This window comes from Callorhinus ursinus, unplaced genomic scaffold, assembly GCF_003265705.2.
Source record: "Callorhinus ursinus isolate GAN/ISIS: 27379988/994484 unplaced genomic scaffold, GSC_fseal_2.0 scaffold13, whole genome shotgun sequence".
In the NCBI taxonomy this organism is placed as follows: domain Eukaryota; kingdom Metazoa; phylum Chordata; class Mammalia; order Carnivora; family Otariidae; genus Callorhinus; species Callorhinus ursinus.
This window is the reverse complement of record NW_027397075.1, coordinates 4,414,213-4,433,073: the sequence shown is the minus strand read 5'-3', so window position 1 is coordinate 4,433,073 and position 18,861 is coordinate 4,414,213. Positions and strand designations below refer to the sequence as shown.

Here is an 18,861-nt window from a genome sequence, read left to right as displayed (position 1 = left end):
CAATTCACAGCACTCACCATGGCACATACCCTCCCCAATGTCCATCACCCAGCCACCCCATCCCTCCTACCCTCCTCCACTCCAGCAACCCTCAGTTTGTTTCCCGAGATTAAGAGTCTCTTATGATTTGTCTCCCCCTCCAGTTTCATCTTGTTTCATTTTTCCCTCCCTTCCCCTATGATCCTCTGTCTTGTTTCTCAAATTCCTCATATCAGTGAGATCGTATGATACTTCTCTTTCTCTGACTGACTTATTTCGCTTAGCATAATACCCTCTAGTTCCATCCACATTGTTGCAAATGGCAAGATTTCTTTTTTTTTTGATGGCTGCATAATCCATTACACACACACACACACACACACACACACACACACACACACACACACACACATATATCACATCTTCTTTATCCATTCATCTGTTGATGGACACCTAGGCTCTTTCCATAGCTTGGCTACTGTGGACATTGCTGCTATAAACATTGGGGTGCACGTGCCCCTTCAGATCACTACATTTGTATCTTCGGGGTAAATACCCAGTAGTGCAATTGCTGGGTCATCGGGTAGCTCTATTTTCAACCGTTTGAGGAACCTCCATGCTGTTTTCCAGAGTGGCTGCACCAGCTTGCATTCCCACCAACAGTGTAGGAGGGTTCCCCTTTCTCCGCATCCCCGCCAACATCTGTCGTTTCCTGACTTGTTAATTTTAGCCATTCTGACTGGGGTGCGAGGTGGTATCTCATTGAGGTTTTGATTTGGATTTCCCTGATGCCGAGCGATGTTGAGCACTTTTTCATGTGTCTGTTGGCCATTTGGATGTCGTCTTTGGAGAAATGTCTGTTCATGTCTTCTGCCCATTTCTTGATTGTATTGTTTGTTCTTTGGGTGTTGAGTTTGCTAAGTTCTTTATAGATTTTGGATACTAGCCCTTTATCTGATATGTCATTTGCAAATATCTTCTCCCATTCTGTTAGGTGTCTTTTGGTTTTGTGGACTGTTTCCTTTGCTGTGCAAAAGCTTTTTATCTTGATGGAGTTCCAGTGGTTCATTTTTGCCCTTGCTTCCTTTGCCTTTGGCGATGTTTCTAGGAAGAAGTTGTGGCTGAGTTCAAAGAGATTGCTGCCTCTGTTCTCCTCGAGGGTTTTGATGGATTCCTGTCTCACATTGAGTTCTTCCATCCATTTTGAGTCTATTTTTGTGTGTGTTGTAAGAGAATGGTCCAGTTTCATTCTTCTGCATGTGGCTGTCCAATTTTCCCAACAGCATTTGTTGAAGAGACTGTCTTTTTTTCCATTGGACATTCTTTCCTGCTTTGTTGAAGATTAGTTGACCATTGAGGGTCCATTTCTGGGCTCTCTATTCTGTTCCACTGATCTATGTGTCTGTTTTTGTGCCAGTACCATACTGTCTTGATGGTGACAGCTTTGTAATAGAGCTTGAAGTCTGGAATTGTGATGCCACCAGCTTTGCTTTTCTTTTTCAACAAAAAGATAAGCAGATTGGTTGAAGAAAAAGAGTATATCGTCTTTTATCATTTTTAGAGATGGCCACACTAGAAGTGCTTGTTGGGGTGCCTGGGTGGCTATTTGGGGTCTTTTCTGGTTCCATACAAATTTTAGGAGTATTTGTTCCATTTCTTTGAAGAAAGTTGATGGTATTTTGATAGGGATTGCATTAAATGTGTAGATTGGTCTAGGTAGCATAGACATTTTCACAATATTTGTTCTTCCAATCAATGTGCATTGAGCTCGTTGGATTTTGACTCTGGCTTATGAGTAGTTCTTTCTGTGAGTTACACTTTTAACACTTTAAAATTAATTTTGTATAGGTAAAATATTAATGTTCAAAAATTAAAACAGCTTATTTTGAGGAATTTAATTTCCAACTCTGTTGTGGTCTAACCTGTCCCCTATCCCCATAAATATCCTCTTTAATTGTTTCCTTTTTTTAAATTTAATTTATTTATTTGCCAGAGAGAGAGAGCACGCGCACCCACACAAGCAGGGGGAGCAGGGGAGGGAAAAGCAGGCTCCTGCCTGAGCAGGGAGCCCAATGCAGGGTCAATCCCAGGATCCTGGAATCATGACCTGAGCCGAAGGCAGACGTTTGACTGACTGAACCACCTGGGCATCCCTATTTGTTTCCTTATAGATGTTCCTTTGTGTAGACATGAGCCAATACCTGTTCTTCTTTGTATATAAAATATAGCACACCACATAAATTATTCTGTCCCTTGCTTTTTGTTTGGTTAATATACCTTTGGGATCTTTCCATATTAGTGTATAGAAAACACTAGTTAACAGCTTCAGAATATTCCACTGTATACCCATGCCATAGTGTATTGAACTAGCCCCCATTGATGCGTATTTGAATTTTTTCCAGTCCCTTAACAATCACAGACAATGTCCTGGTAAATACACGTGTACACATCTCATTTCGTATATTGAAATGTATCTGTGGGATATCTTTCCGCAAGTGGGATTGCTGGGTCATTGAGCAATGCATTTATAATTTTGTTAAATTCTGCCCTTCTTCAGGGTTGTGAACTCCTGTAAGTAATGCATCAGGGTACCTGTTTCTCCATAGCCTCTCCAACAGTGTTTTCCAACCTTTAGATTTATATTATTCTAATAGTGAAAATGATAACTATGCAGTTTTAATGTGCATTAGTTTGATATGAATGAGGCTGAGCATCTTTTCATATGCTTAAAGGTGATTTCTGTTTCTATGAACTATCTGTTCATACCCTTTGTAATTTTTCGTTTGGATTGCTTTTTTCTTATCAATTTCTAGGAATGTATAAATTAGATTAACCCTTTAGGACGTGAGTTGCAATTTCCCCAGTTTGTTACTTGTTTTTTAATTGTATTTTGGTCTAGAGAAAGCTTCAAAGATTTTTCTTTAAATTTTAGGTAGTTAATATTAATCTTTTATGTGTCTGGATTTTGAGTCACAGAAAGGCCTCCAGGAATTTGAAATTTGTTCCTGTTTTCCTTAAGTACTTTTGTGGTTTCATTTTTACACTTCCATCTTCGATATATTTGGGATTTATTCTGGTGTTTGAGGATAGTATATAGATTGAACCTTATCTTTTTCTATGTAGCTGCCAGTTATTGCTACCATTTGTTTCAGAATACAATACATCTTGATTGTATTCGGAACTTCCAGGTGTATTGGAGCATATCTCTGGACTTCCTATTCTATTCCATTAGTCTTTCTATTCATACACCAGTACACGGTATTGGTTTTACAAAATGTTTTAGTTTCCCCTGTTGCCCTTCATTTTCCTGGCAATTTTTCCTTATTTATTTTTCCATGTGAATTTATAATCATTTTGTCTAGTTCCAGAAAAGAAAACACTTAAAAAATTGAGATCATGTGAAAATTATAAACTAATTTTACAGAGAGAATTGCTGTCTTTCTGATATTTTCCTATCCAAGAACATTGTGTATTTTTTCATTGGTTTGATTCTACTCTTGAATCCTTTTGGAGCATTTCAAAGTTTGTCTTATATAGGTTTTGCCAATTTTTTGTTAAAATTTTTTGTATGTAGTTTATCTTTTTTGGTGCTTTTGTGAGATCTCTTTATCTTCTCTAAGTGGTTTTGACTGTGTGTATGAAGGCTGTTTTTCTGTGTAAGCACAGAAATCGACAGACCTTGAATTTATAAGTCATTTTTAACAGACTTTAAATTCTGCAAAATCCCTTATAAATATTTTTGCCTAAGAGAAAGAAAGCTTTGGGAGTCAAACTTGCAGTTTAAATGTGTCTGCATTTATTAGTTCTGTGGTCTTCAGACATCCCGTTTGACTTCTCTGAGCCTCAGTTCTCTCGTCTGTGAAAGGAACGATTCTCTCCATATCAGAATGTTGGAGGAATTAAAAAAGAACATATGAAACTCATCACTTAGTGCTGCTTCTGCCACCAGCGTCAATGTGGGTTGAGGCTGCTGGGTTTTTTTCTTTTTCCTCCTCTTACCCCTGTCACTGTTGAAAGAGGGAAAAAGAAACCATGAAGAGAAACAGTAAGGTATTAGACTTGAAGTTAAAAGTAAGCTGTGATTCCATTTTAGCAGGGTAATCAGTGTGCTTGAGATCAGGGAGCAAACTCAGTGGGGCACTTGAGGCCCCTCCTGCTTTTTGGCCTCACTACTCATTGCTCAGTCAGATGCACCCTGACAACAAGGCTGCTTAGCATTCCCCAGAGGCCCTGTGTTTTCCTATAACGCTGTCCCTTCCACCCAGAATGTTCTGCTACCTCATTCTGCCCATTCGGATACATAGTGCCCTGCACCCACTGAGGAAAATTATCTGTCTCCTTGTGCAGCTCGTATGCCCTGTAGCATGGGTCTTTTTTTTTTCTTTAAAGATTTTATTCACTTATTTGAGATAGAGAATGAGAGAGAATGAGAAGAGGGGAGGGTCAGAGGGAGAAGCAGACTCCCCGACAAGCAGGGAGCCTTATGCGGGACTCGATCCCGGGACTCCAGGATCATGACCCGAGCCGAAGGCAGTTGCCTAACCAACTGAGCCACCCAGGCGCCTGCATGGGTCTTGATAGACTGGAAACCGAGGAGAGAAACCGTATCTGTCCGTCCATCAAAAATGCCCAGGAGGGGTGCCTAGTTGGCTCAGTTAGGCATCTGCCTTCAGCTCAGGTCATGATCTTGGGGTCCTGGGATCGAGCCCCCGCACTGGGCTCCTTGCTCAGCAGGGAGCCTGCTTCTCCCTCTCCCTCCGCTGCTCCCCCTGCTTGTGCTCTCTAGCTCACTCTCTCGCTCTCAAATAAATAAATAAGATCTTAAAAAAAATGCGCAGCAGAAGACCTGGCAAAGGATAGACACTCCGGTATTTGTTATTAATATTTGACAATTAACAAATAATTGACTTTGATCTTTCTTTAGCCTTATGTTATGTATCTGGTAACTCTTATCTCATCCAGTATACTGTAAGCCCCTTGAGGATGACGATTATGTCATTTTGCAATAACAACAATGATAACAATAATGGTGGTGGTGAGAGGTAAATAGACTTAATTATGTAAGAGCATTATTAATAAAAATAAAAATTAACATTTATTATGTTCCAGGAGCTGTTTTACAGTCCCTGATGTGGATTAGCTCATACAATCCTCAGCAATCGTATGAATTGGGTACTATTATTGGACATATGGGGAAATCAAGGCACACCAAGGTTGAGGAACTTGCTGAAGACTACACATGCTAGGAAGTGCTAGAGCTGAGATTCAAATGCAGTTGTTCTGAGTCTAGCAACCCAACCCTTTTTTTTTTTTTAAGATTTTATTTATTTATTTGAGAGAGAGAGAGAGCATAGAGAGGGGAGGTCAGAGGGAGAAGCAGACTCCCTGATGAGCAGGGAGCCCAATGCGGTCCTCGATCCCGGGACCCCAGGATCATGACCTGAGCTGAAGGCAGTTGCTTAACCAACTGAGCCACCCAGGTGCCCTAGCAACCCAACTCTTAACCTGTTATGGTGCTTTAGACTTGTTTGTTGAATGTGTCATTTACAGGTTCTTGAACAATTTAGGAAGTTATTTGATTACACTTGCAACTTCCCAATTTCCGTCCCAACCATCCCTTCTTAGTAACTTCTGTTTTGTTCTTTCCAATTTGTCTTGGACTTCCTGCTCTCCAGGAGGCTTTCTGTGACCATCCCCACCAGGCATATAGTAGGTATTCAGTAAAAAGTAATTTTTACTTTTCCCCCCCTCCAGGCTCACAGTAAAGGTGCTAAGAAAGAGAATGTAAGACAGGAAGATAATTAAATATTTTTACTGAGGTAAGTTTTTTATCATTTAATTTTTTTTTTTTTTTTTTTTTTTTTTTTAAGAAACCTCTCCCCACCCTCCACTGTTGTGAAAATTCTTCTCCGCAGCCTGCTTTCTTAAGATGTAAGAGGGAGATTGTTCTAGGAGTATTTTAAGTTCATGGAACCTGGGGTTCTTAAGGTGGATGCCAGGAACATGGGTTGTTTGAACAAGGTTATTTGGCTTTCTTTACTTCTTTGAATCTAATCTTTAAATTCCCATGACTTCATTGTCTTAAAGTTTGGTACTAAGGAGATCCAGCAGGTGGAAACCCATAAGCTGCTTGGTGGTTCTGTATACTTACAACATTCAGTGAAAACTTTGTTTTTAAAACAGGGAACTGAAGGGATTTGAAGGCACGTTTGGTGAGATAGCAGCACTTCTTTCCTTAAATGAGATATGTTGTATTTTCTTATTGTAATAGAAAAATCTTCCATCAGTATAAAACAACATACACAAGTAAACACCTAACTCCTGTCACACAGAAATGACTGCCATTTATATTTTGGTGAATATACTTCTATGGGTATAGGAGTGTTCATATACAAATTACTAAATATATTATATTGGTTTACACTACATATGGTAGTCTTAACGCAACAGTGTATATTATATATCTTTACACATGAATTGTAAAAGGCATGTGTAAACTGTACATGATGATTTTACTGACTCTCGTATATTTCATTGGTTGGAGGCACCATGGTTTGTTTAATCATTCCTTTGATGACCACTTAGATTGTTTCTAGTGGATAATGGCGTGTTGATTAACCCTGTACTCACACCATTGTATACTTGTTCCTTTGTCTTCCTGGAAGTATTGACTGCAGAGTCAAAGATGATGCACATTTTAAATGTTGATACAGGGCGCCTGGGTGGCTCAGTTGGTTAAGCGACTGCCTTCTGCTCAGGTCATGATCCTGGAGTCCCGGGATCGAGTCCCGCATCGGGCTCCCCGCTCAGTGGGGAGTCTGCTTCTCCCTCTGACCCTCTTCCCTCTCGTGCTCTCTATCACTCATTCTCTCTCTCTCTCTCTCTCTCAAATAAATAAATAAAATCTTTAAAAAAAAATAAATGTTGATACATATGGTAAACTGCCCTCTGTAAAGACTACCAGTTTATCACCACCACCACCCCCAAGTCAGTGACAGTCTTGTTTTCCATACCCTGCCCACACTGCGTTTTGTTAATCTTTAATCTTTGCCCATCCAATAGGAGAAAAAAAATGGTATCTTTGAGATAGCAACGTTTTTGATTGAAATAAGCCTTTTATGTTTTCAAAGACCCCTTTCATTTGATATTCTTACTTACATGAAGAATTTTCTTACTGAGAACATAACCTACATAACATTAAACATAAGATTTTAACATGATTCTCATGTCTAAGTGAGACACTCTTGGGCTTTTAATATGATGAAAATGTTGAAATATGTTGAGTCCTTTGTTTTTAGTTCTGTTGCCCTGATTACCTCATTATAAATATTTTTAAATTATTGGCAACTAACTAACTGTTTTGGATACCAAAGGTTTTCCTCTGTGGGGAGCAGTACTCTTGTTTTTTATTCATTTATAGTGGAGCTTGAAAAAGCTTTAAAAAATGACTTAAGGTCTTTTGAGCATGGATCCCAATTTCAGAATAGCATAGAGAATGGGATTCACAAACTCAGGTGACAGTGAAATACTTGTTGAGTTTGTCAATTATGTGAATATGTATTTAAATGTAAACCTATGAATATCGATGTCAAATCCCATCTGTCCAGAGTATTTTACCAATTTCTGATACGAATATGAACTCATTTATGTTTGTTTTAGATTTTATTTCAATCGACTAAGAGTTACTTAAGGTCTCCCATGAAACAGACACCAACTGTGTCATTGTCCTAGTGTTTGTTCTTTAACTTAATAAAAAGTCAACTAAAATTCATCTTTTTTTGCTGTATATGAAATGCATCTTCTTATGATATAGATTGTGTTTCATGTGGGTGCTTGTCTTTTCATTCCAAGTTCACATTGTTGAGGCTGGGACCAAGTATGTTTTATCGACCAGCTTCCATCCAGCAACTGGTGTGACACCTGGCATGTACGTGACAGACACTCAAATTGTTTTGAAGGAATTAATGATTGGTGTATATTGGTATTGTTGAGTTAGAACTCAGATGTAAGTGAGACGTGCCTTAAATTTTAATTAAGAAATTTAATTTCTTGGAGAAGAAAACTAGTATCTGTGACTTTTAAATGCCCCTAAATCTAGACATACATAATTGTAGTGACACTTGCTAGAGTAACGTTTTGTGATGCTTTATTTGGATTATTGATTTAGACTATATCTCCTTTATTTTCAGAATCACATATACTGCTGTGTTTTAAATCTGCTTTCTTTGTTTTTTATTGTTGCTGTTAAGGGCAAAGTAAGTATCTAGGTAAGATACCAGATGTTAATTCAAGAATCCTAGGATATTTGGTTATTATAGACCTGGGAATATTTTTCAGTTATGTTATTTGAAGACAAGAATAAAGTAAATACCCCAGATTTTAAATTATAGTGGAAAGAAATTGAGTTATATTTTAATTGTGTGGTTCAGCATTTATTAAAAATAGAAGTGGAGAAATAGATTGCCAGCCATTGAGAAGAATGTATAAATCTTTGTCCAGTATCCTGCCTTCTAAGCTTTTCTGACTCCTAAACCAGTTTTTATAGCCAAAATAAACAGAGCGCATGGAGCAAGCACTTAATAGATTTAAGCTGTTGTAGACTTTTGTTTCATACGTTTTGTTTCCACTGGGATATGGGATTCTAAAGAACGCATGAGCAAGATTTTAATTAGTATTTTAGCAGTGGTTATTTGCATGTAAAAAATTTTAAATTGATTAAATAATCCCCTAGCAATTTTTATTTGTCCTTTAATTTCCTTAGCAACCCCTTACTAAATAAATAGTCCAAAAGTTAAATCTAGGCAGACCTAAAAGGAAACTACTGAGTCTTCATTAGTGGGGTCTAAATTAATGAGATTTCCTGGACTTTTCCCTTGGATATTTTGTGGCTAATGGTATAACCTTGTATTTGTTTTCTAAAATAACCGAAGTTCTGGGTTCTTGAAACTCTTTTCTGTGGTAGTATAGGAATTTGCTTATATGGTAGCTTTCATTTCACTGATGAGTTAATTTCTTTAATCGCATGCTTTAAAACCCTATTTCTGAAAATACTCCTGAAAAGTGAGGAATTACTAGTAGTAGTTAAACCATAGTCTTAATTAAGACTTTATCCTTTATTTCCCCTCTTAGCTGCATTTGTAAAAATTGTTATACTGTATTTAAACAGATTTTAAGACATTCTTATGTATGGGTTGGATTTTGTGCATTTGTAACGATTTCTTCCTATTTTAGGCATAAAGCTTAAAGTTTAGACTGGCAGTATAAGTGGTTATTTGATTGGAAAGTTGGAAAGAAGAAAAGCTGTCTTCGTATCCAGAATTTGTGGTGGTAGAATACTCAGATGAAATGGTTTCATGATCAGGGTGAGAGTATGGAACTGCAGGAGGAGTGGAAAGACATTTTTAAGTGCCTGTATGCAGCATAGATCCCCAGGAAGCATCCCAGGCTGACTTCTGCAGTGTGCATACCTGGGTTGATCTCTCACAAAGGCATTATTATTACCCCTGTGAGGTGAAGAGGGGTGGAGAGCAGTGGCTTTGGGCCTCAAGTTCCAAAGTGAGCACAGGGCTTAAAGAAACTCCCTAGGGAAATCTCCAGCTTCTGACCGTTCCATCCTCCTTGAGAAATTTCCTTCCTTGCTGACCCTGGAAGCTTTGCGTCATGGTGGGTGTGATAGAAATATGGAGCTGGGCAGAGGGAGTCTGACTCTTGTCTATTACTGCAGTGTCCAGATACCCTCTTTAAATAGACTTCCAACATGGGAGCATGGCTAATCACATCATAGCAGTGTGATGACAAATATGAGAGTTCCATGCAAACTTGGCCTTTGTGCCCGTTTGGTTTGTTCGGAGAAGAGACCCAGGTCACGGGGAGGGTTGTGTTTGTGTATGTTAAACCTAGTAAGTTTTGTTTTAAATAGATTTCAGTCTATTCTAATGTGACAAAGTTTTTCAGTCTGAATGTTCTAGCAGCCATCATTCAAACATTAATTGCTGTCAGTGGGAAAGGATATCCTCCCACATCTTTTCTGGAGTGCTCGAAACCATCCCACTTCCTTTTTCTTTTACCTTAAGAACTGATTACTGACACTTGGGAATTATAATCAGATGGCATCAATCTTCCCGGAAAGGTTACCAATTATTGCACTGAAAAATAGGCATTTCTTTCTAATAGTAAGTGTTTCTCTTGGTGCGTCTCTCTCAGTTCAGTACTTTTAAATACCTTTTAGGTGAATGAATGCTTTGTGTCATGCCCTGATTTAATACATTTAAAACAGACTTTATTGATGGCTTTCTTACTTTCAGTTCTATGGAAGGGGACAGTTTATTTGATATGAAATCTTCATAGGATCTTTTGGTTGTTTAGATGTCCTCGGGGTAGAAAAAGGATGGCTGGTGTCAATTACTTATACTATGATATAAGCTCTAAAATGAGCATTTGCTGTGAAGCGTTGAGAGTGGTGGCGATTTGCATCTTGAGCAGTTGGCATTCCCTCATTTTGTCCTTATAAACTTGGAGGATAGATGTAATCACCCAGTTTGAGAGCATGAAATGCCTTAGTTAGGAAAGTTGTCCTTGGGTGCTCAGCTAGTATGTTAAAAACCAAACTAAGCAGTGACTTGAATTCATATCTCTCGGGCTCCAAAGTCTGTGCTCTCTTCTTACAAACACCAGCAGAGGAAGGGGTCTCGGAGTTGTTAGAATGTTTCATTATTGTAGATACTTGAAATGTTCCACTGAGTGAAGTGGAAGCTACTTTATCACCACCATCCCTGTCATTCTCACCATCTTCTTTATTTCTAATGTTCTTCAGCACCCACTGATGAAGTGAGGAGCCTGCCAGGGTGTCTGGCTCACTGTGTTCAATACAACATAGGCTTGTTTAATTTAGCAGTGCTCGGAGATGAAAGGTTCATGACGGCCAAGTACAAACAGACCTTCTGTGGGATGTTAATTTTGTTACAGGAGGGAATGCTTGTTTTTCATTTTTTCATGAGCTAAAAAGGACTTTGACTTGTTTAAATCTGTGTAATCAAAGGGAAGCAAGCAGTGCTGCTAAACTTTTTTTTTTTTTTTTTTTGGTTCAGTCTTCGGTGAATTCCATTTCATACCTGCCAGCAAATTGCAAATCGTGTGCTCTTTTGTTCTTTGCTCTTTTTACTTTGGATCGGATTTTATGGTTGGTTGCTGTGGGGATTTAGTGGTAGGGAAATAAATCATTTCCTCCTCTGAACAGATTGTGTGTCTTTTACAACAGGTTATCCTGTAGCAGGCAGAGTGATTCAGTAAGGCCCCTGCACAGAGGTGTCACTCTATGATTTTGTGCAGTATACTGTAAATTTCAGCTCATACCTTTAAAGCACGCAAGTTAATGGACTTCAGTATCTTCAGAGCTGTGCACCGAACCTCCCTACCTGATTCCAGAACACTTTGATCACCCCAGAAAGAATGCCCACCCCCATTAGCAGTCTCCCTTCATTCTTCCCTCTCTCTGGCCTCCGGCCCCTGGCCCCTGGCAACCACTACCTGCTTTCTGCGTCTGTGGATTCGCCTGTTCGGGATATGCCGTATGAATGGGGTGATAAAGCATGTGGCCTTTCGTGTCTGGCTTCTTCCACTTAGCGTGTTTGTGAGGTTCATCTATGCTCTAGCATGCATCAGAATTTCATTCCTTTCTGTGGCTAAGTAATATTCTGTTGCCTGCATATGCCATATTTTGTTTATTCAACCATTGATAGGCGTTTGGGTGTTTCCCATGGTTTGGCTATTATGAATAATACCACTGTGACCATTCATGTGCAAGTTTTTGGGCAGACTCATCTTGGATGCAGACCTAAGAGTAGAGTTGCTGGGTCTTCTGGTAACTCTGTTTAACTTTTTTCCAAACTGTTTTCCAAAGTGGCTGTCCCATTTTTACATTCTCGTCAGCAATATTGAAGGATTCCAGTTACTTCACATCCTGCCCAGCGCTTGTTATTTTGCTGTTGTTGTTTTCATGGCAGCCATTCCGATGAGTGTGAAGTTGTATCTTCTTGTGGTTCTGATTAGCATTGCCCTAATGACTCATGATGCTGAACATCTTTTCATGTGCTTGTTGGCCACTTGTATATCTTTTTTTAGAGAAATACCTGTTCACATTCTTTTTCCACTTAAAAAATTAGGTTGTCTTTTTATTGTTGAATTGTATGAGTTCTTTACATATTCTGGATACACACATGCACATACCCATATCCTTATTAAAACACAAATAGTCCAGTTTTCTTCCCATCCTGTGGGTTGTCTTTTCACTTGTTCTTTGAGGCAAACAGTTTTAAATTTTTATTAAATCCAATTTATTTTTCTTTTGTTACTTGTATGGGCTCTCTGAAGTTTTTTTATAAGTTAAAAAATCATAACTTATTTCTAGGCATCTCCCATGTAAGAAATTGGTGCAGAATGGTTGGCTGGTTAACTATGCAGCGGGTTAGAGGCATTAAACATCTTCTGTGTTTTCAAGTATTCTCATCTGATTCAATATGAAGAAGACCACGTTTCCTAACCTAACACCCAATTGCCCCCTTTCCCCTGCTTTTAATTAGAAAGTTGCCTTTCAGGGTTCTGCATAGCTCAGAATGCATGCATCATTCTATGAACATTTATAAGTGTTTCATATGCACTGAGCACTTCACTGGGCTCAGGGAGCCAGAGGTGAGTGGAATGTGGCTCTATCCTCAAGGAACAAGAGCACAGGTGCTAGGTGAGGAGTATGCACAGAGGACAGTGGAGAGATGCAGAAAGGAGGAGGTGGGACTCCTCTGGATCTGGGTGAGAACACCTCATGGGGGAGGAGACACTTGTGGTCCGTCCACAAAGATGGTTAGGTGATCAGGACTTCTCTCTTCTGGCTACTTGCTCCTGTGTACGCCATGTGCCCTAACACCAGATATTGTATAGCAGCCATATTTAGAATTACTTATATCATAAAAGACAGATGTAGATGGGATCGCTTGATGCCTAGAAGTGAGTCTAAACAAAACCACTTGTCTTGAATTTCTTTAGGTTTCCAAAGTTTTCAAAAGGAAGATGTCTTCCTTACTAGTTCAGCATGATGTGTATGTCTTTGTCTGTCTGTCTAAACTGAAGCCCATGTAATTCATATAATCAAGGCATAAAATATGAGGCAGGGAGTAACAGTTGCTTGGCTGGGGAGGAAGATTGATTATAGAGAGTCAGGTGTATTCTGTTGAGGAATTTAGATTTTGTCCATATCGAGGAGAGCCATTGAATTGTCCAGCATGGGAAGCGTGATATGACCACTCTGGTGACTGTACTGGGGATGCTGGATGCAAGGGGCAGGATGGGGAGACAGAAGACCCAGTAAGCTGTTAGGTGGGTCCAGGTGGGAGTTGATGAGGACCTGAACTAGGGCATTTGTAGTAGAATTTGGGTAAGTCACAGGCTGAAAGGTTTAGGAGCTATTAGGAATCCTGGCTACAGGTAATAGAAACCCTGTTCAAACATTAAGTCACAGGGGGGATGAATTGGGAGGTTCCTGGAGAAGGTCCAAAAGGAATGAAATGCTGCAGAAACCTGGACAGGCTCAGGGGCCTGAAGGGTTGGGAGTGGTACTCATTCCCTCACAGGGACTCTTGCTCCTAGGTCTGCTGCCTCCAGTTTCTCCACAGGACAGGGGCTATTTTCACACTCTTCAACTAAGAGGAAGAAAGAGCTTCTCCCTCCAGCTTTAGTTTTTAAAAAACCAGGGACCCTCATGGCCTTCGGTTTTATGCCTTCATTGGAAGGGGTCTCTGTTGGAATTTTCTACCACTACCTCTTTGGGAGTTCCCAGAAGAAGTAGGGAAAGGTTCTGGATAGAGCCAACCGTGCACATCTACTCTGGGAAAGCAGGCGGGACCCGACCCAGAGAATGAAGAGATCTGAGGAGGAAGGGAAGGTCAGGAATGCCTCCCAAGTTTGTGGCTTTGGTAACCTGGAAATGGCACCGTTTCCCTCCAAGAATAAGGGCTCAGGGGGCAAGCAGACTAGAGTGCAGTGAGTAAACTGAGTTCATTTTTAGACTAGCTTAGACTGGCACATAGGGCTAATCACCATTTGTGTGTTATATATTTTTATGATTATTTGATTAGTTTGGCTTCCTTCACAGTTTGAAGCCCCATGAAGACAGGACTGTTGTCTTGGCTCTGAATCTCCAGAGCCTCCCATAATATACTTGGCATGTAGTAGGTATTCAGTAAATACCTATACGAATGAATAAATTCAGGTGAACCTGTCCAGCAGGCAGCTGGATGGACGGTTTGGGTCTCAGATGAGGACAGGAAATACAGATTTAGGGGTATCAGTGTAGGACTAGATGGTAGACAAGCCTTGAGAGTTATCCTTATTGGCTAAGAGACTTTTATGAAAGTTCAGATATTGTGTAGACCTATAATTTTCATGTCCCTGTGATAAAATTATGCCCCTTTTTCACTTTGCCCTGCCTAGTATTTAATGCCAGTAATTTCTACTGATGATCCTACCAATGATTTTTTAAAAATTCTGTGGCAGATTAAAATTAGATTTGTGACAGATAGGGAAATAAAGGTGGTAAAGACAGAGATTCTGTTTCCTTTTAAGAATAACTGACTCATAGGATGAAACCTTGGATATGATTTCAGATCACTCCTGTAAACTCTCAAAAAAGATGTTTATAAAACACTTGGAACAATACAGATTGTACTAAGAAAATGTGCTTTGATCAACTCTGGAGATACAAAGCAGGGAGCTTAATAAATCAAGTCCTATTTGTGAATGGAAAGGACTGGAAGTTCACCTTAAAAGTAAGAATTCAGTTCACATCAAGACTTTAAATTTTATATTCTGGATAGCAGTTTTTAACTCAGTTTCATCTTTTGTATAAAAAGAAAATGAATTGCACATTTCAATTCTTGGCATCTTGAAATCTGACTCCTGATTCCTATCTCTTAATAACCATTGGAACACGGGTTTAAAAATGGAATTTGACTTTGGTTTTTTACCCTTTAATTTTGAGGTGAGTGTGCTTCCAGCTCTCTCTTCCTTCTGTATTCAGGAAAACCACACCACTGGTAGCTTGACTATGCCATAATTTTTATTATTTAAATATTAGAAACACAGTCGTATTTATATAAAGTGGTAACACTATAGTCACACTTGGGAGAGGTGGTTTGTTTCATTTTAAGGCATAAATACAGTTGTATTACTTTTGTAGGCTGAATACCCTCCTCTTAACCACTCTGCCATATGTCAAGATGTTACATTAGTGTCTTTATTGGCCTAGATTCTTCTTTCTATCCCCACCCCCTGCAGTAAAGATAGGAGCATTTTTACTTATTTAATTTTCCACCAAACAACTTTCACTAAATTTGCCTGACTACGAATACAGGCCAGTGTCTCCTAGCAAGTTGTAATTTACTAGAGCATTTCTAAGAACTCAAATTGAGTAGCTTATAGCATCTCAGTTTTTAAAATTACTATAATATATGTATATATATAAAATCTTAAAAATATAACTCAGATAATTTTCTTTTGGTTTATAGATTAGTGCTTATTCTTTCAAATAGAGTTTCAACAAATACCTAATATGCTAAGACTTTGTATATTCTGAATTTTACCGAACCTGCTCAAAGACTGGAAAAGAATACATTTGGGATTTTAATGACAATGAGATCAGTATTATGGGTTTAATTTCCTGCATGAGTTATTAACTACATTGAATATTATTAATTACATGGAAAAATCTCTGTCTTGAGACCCTAGGCCCCTGCCAATTGTATCCCTTTTGAAATCAATTTACGGGGCCGAAATAAAAGAATGTCGATTTCTGGAGGTACCCTTATCAGCTCCTGGAAAAAATGGTTAAAATGCATGTGATGTAGTATAGCTTATTCTATATTCTGAAATAATTTTTCTTTAAGAGGTAGTTAGCTTTGGTGAGCGCTGTGAATTGTGTAAGACTTTTGAATCACAGACCTGTACCTCTGAAACAAATAATACATTATATGTTTAAAAAAAAAAAAGAAGAAGAAGATAGCAGGAGGGCAAGAATGAAGGGGAGTAAGTCGGAGGGGGAGATGAACCATGAGAGACGATGGACTCTGAAAAACAAACTGAGGGTTCTAGAGGGGAGGGGGGTGGGGGGATGGGTTAGCCTGGTGATGGGTATTAAGGAGGGCACGTTCTGCATGGAACACTGGGTGTTATACGCAAACAATGAATCATGGAACACTACATCAAAAACTAATGATGTAATGTATGGTGATTAACATAACATAATAATTTAAAAAATACCAAAAAAAAGAGGTAGTTAGCTTCTTTCTTTACTAATTAATTCTTCAGAGATAGCATCATTCAAAATAGAAAAGTTCGCAGCGTGGATGTCCAGCAGGGAGGAGGCAGCTCTAATGGACAGTGGGAAACACGTGGCGCGGGAGATAGAGAGAGGCCTGCATCCCCCCTGCAGGTGATCTCTGGGCTGGTCAGGGTCCTTCCTTCATTGCCTCACCTAAAATGACAAGATCACTTTCCCAGACATGGGATTTCCACTCAATGAATTTTGGATTTTCTGATGACTGATAAATATAATTCAAAAAGTAGCATTAAATAATGGAGGAGGAGGAAAATCTAAACATCCTATCCCTACCTAGATTTAGTCTAATTAGGGGAAGAATTTGTCTGAGTTATGGAAGGTATAAAACATTTGAAATGCACTTCTGAGTAAGTGTGTGTAGAATTTAGGCTAATACGTTGCCTCACGGCTACAAAGAATCTGTTAAGTGATTCTAAGTAATTTACATGTATTCTGTACGTAAAGAGACTTTTCTAATGTGCTTCAATTGTAGTTTCTGTAGTTTAAGTAGCTGAGAGATCCTGTTTATTATGTTCTCTACTAAGTAGCCTTTCTTAATAGACACAGAAAATGCAGAAGCTATTCAACCAGTTCTTGCTCCTACGTTAGTGAAGTCTGAATTTAAGTGAGTTTTACTTTACATCGTAAAGATAGCAAAATAGCGTACGGATATTCTGTGAGGGTGAGCGTGTGTGTTTTGTAGACCTCTCTTATGCGTGTATTAGCCATGAAACCCCAGTAGCATATACGATAGGTTATTTTCAGAGGGCTGTGGAAAGCCAGACTAGCAGTGTCTCCCTGGGGCTCCAGGCTTACCATTTGAAACCACGATTCCATGTTGTCATGAATGAAATGTCGAATCCTGGGAGGAATGATGATACCTCATTTAGGTATCTTATCGGTTATAACTTCATACTGTATTACTTGCTCATATGATAAACACTGATAGGATTTTAAATCAGAATTGTTTTCAGCATTTAACACCACTTTACACATGGTCAGGAGCAATCATCATGCTACTAGTTAGACTAGTTAGGCCACGCCATAGTTCTAAAATAGTCTTCCCTTACAGAAGAGACCTTGCCTGACTTTGCAAGACTATGGTACCCAGGGGGTACTGAGAGCCAAAGCATGGGAGACAAATCGTTATGCACACCTAGTCCTGTCACAACACTGTTTCTCTTCCTTGTTAAGGCATACTGTCCGACTCGCCCCGCTGAGAATAAAGAAACACCTGGTGCTCACGGTTAGATGAGTCCACGTTCTCTGGCAAGTGTGGTCCCACTTGAGGCCTGACTTGGCAGACTCGCTGCTTACGGGTTCAAGATTTCCTTTGAGCTGTTACTAATGGAAAATAGCTCTGTGACCTTGGGAAAGTTGTTGAAGTCCTTCATACTCTGCCTCGCTGTAAAAGGCGCCATCGGAGCACTGTTGTGAGGGGGGTGAAGTGTTGCACATACATGTGTTAGCACGGTGCCTGGCACATTACAGATTGCCAGTGGATGTCAGGCCATGGGACAGCATTTTCCTCCAAAAGGAAATGTAATAGTAGGGCAATATTGACAGTGGAGATGTCTTGAAGTAACACAGATGTAGGTGTCCTTGGTATCCAGCAGGTACCCTTTCAACATCTTAATGGAAGTAACTATTGCAGGTGAGATAGAAAATTCCACGGTGGGGCGTTCACGTTAACACCTGGCAGTGGCGGGTGTCTCCCTTTTGTTACTTAACATTTTACCTAAAACAGAACCATTTTTATTTTTAAAAACTGAAAAACAAAAACCAGAAGGCAAAGTAACTGAATACTGGTTTGGTTTTTTATCTTTTGTTTTAATGGTTATTTCTTCTCTGTGGGAATAAGGATATTTACAAACAAACCGTGCTTGCAGAGCCTGTGGTCTGGAGTGCAATGGTTGTAGAATATTTAGAAGATTAGCAGTGTTTAATGTGGATATAAATTTGGGTATGATGTGTTTAGAACATGTGACAAGGAATCATTATGTCAGTCAAAATTCACTAAAAGCTTATCGTTTAGTAAAATTGTTCCTTTGAGCATATGAACATGACAGTTCGGAGGCAACCGAAAATTTTAGGAAAGGAATAACAGTTTCTAAGGGAATGTGAAGCACAGTGTCATCAACAATTATCTCTAACAAGGGATACTTGTTAATTTTTATGTCCATTGCCTGAATTTATTGAGTTCCTTAATAGAAAAGAGAAGTACCACTGCAGGGCGGAAAAAAAAAAAAAGAGAGTAAAAGGTTTTCAAATGGATAGCCTTGATAAGCTGTAAATTAGCCTGTATTTGTGGCAAGAGATGTGGACCTATTGAATTTTCTCTGTGATGAGTAAATAAGCTTACATCTTCTATCAGATGTAATTACTGTCCTTGGTCTGGTTAGCATAGAACTCTCCAAAATTAAAGAATATACTATGGCACAGAGTGTTTGTTGTCTTTGATACAAACAGAGAATTTACTTAAAGCTTCCTTTTTATGTTTTTTTTATGTAAATCATTTT

General features: G+C 39.1%; 1 protein-coding gene across 9 annotated transcripts in view; it reads left to right on the top strand.

Annotated features, from left to right (window-relative positions):
- Positions 1 to 18,861, top strand: part of MRTFB (myocardin related transcription factor B) — a 276,619-nt gene that overhangs the window by 84,359 nt on the left and 173,399 nt on the right. For 7 of the 9 annotated variants that reach the window (XM_073899477.1, XM_073899476.1, XM_073899478.1 and 4 more), the window contains one exon: positions 5,734 to 5,798. The exons of 1 other annotated variant lie outside the window; for it this stretch is intronic. The gene's annotated coding sequence lies outside the window, so the exon portion shown is untranslated. Of the gene's footprint in view, positions 1 to 5,733; positions 5,799 to 8,213; positions 8,235 to 18,861 lie in introns of those variants that run through there. One more of the 9 variants, XM_073899480.1, reaches the window with a different exon arrangement.